Raw genomic sequence first — 432 nt, 5'->3', positions numbered from 1 at the left:
TTTAATCTGGAGAAGAGAAACGAAACATTTAAACCCTTAACACAACTCATCTGATGCCTTATATACAGTATAACTTATATGTGTCCCTGCAGCACAAAAGCAGTGTTAAGTCGCTGGGGGATATTTGTAGCAATAGCCAACAATACATTGTATGGGTCACAATTATACATTTCTCTTTTATGCCAAAAATCATTAGGATATTAAGTAAAGATCATGTTCCATGAAGATATTTAGTAAATGTCCTACCGTAAATATATCAAAACTTAATGTTTGATTAGTAATATGCATTGCTAAGAACTTCATTTGAACAACTTTAAAGATGATTTTCTCAATATTTAGATTTTTTTGCACCCTCAGATTCCAGATTTTCAAATAGTTGTATCTCAGCCAAATATTGTCCTATCCTAACAAACCATACATCAATGGAAAGCT

The sequence above is a fragment of the Sinocyclocheilus grahami genome, unplaced genomic scaffold (genome assembly GCF_001515645.1).
Source record: "Sinocyclocheilus grahami isolate Dianchi unplaced genomic scaffold, SAMN03320097.WGS_v1.1 scaffold236.1, whole genome shotgun sequence".
NCBI classification, from domain to species: Eukaryota; Metazoa; Chordata; class Actinopteri; order Cypriniformes; family Cyprinidae; genus Sinocyclocheilus; species Sinocyclocheilus grahami.
This window is presented reverse-complemented; position numbering follows the sequence as displayed.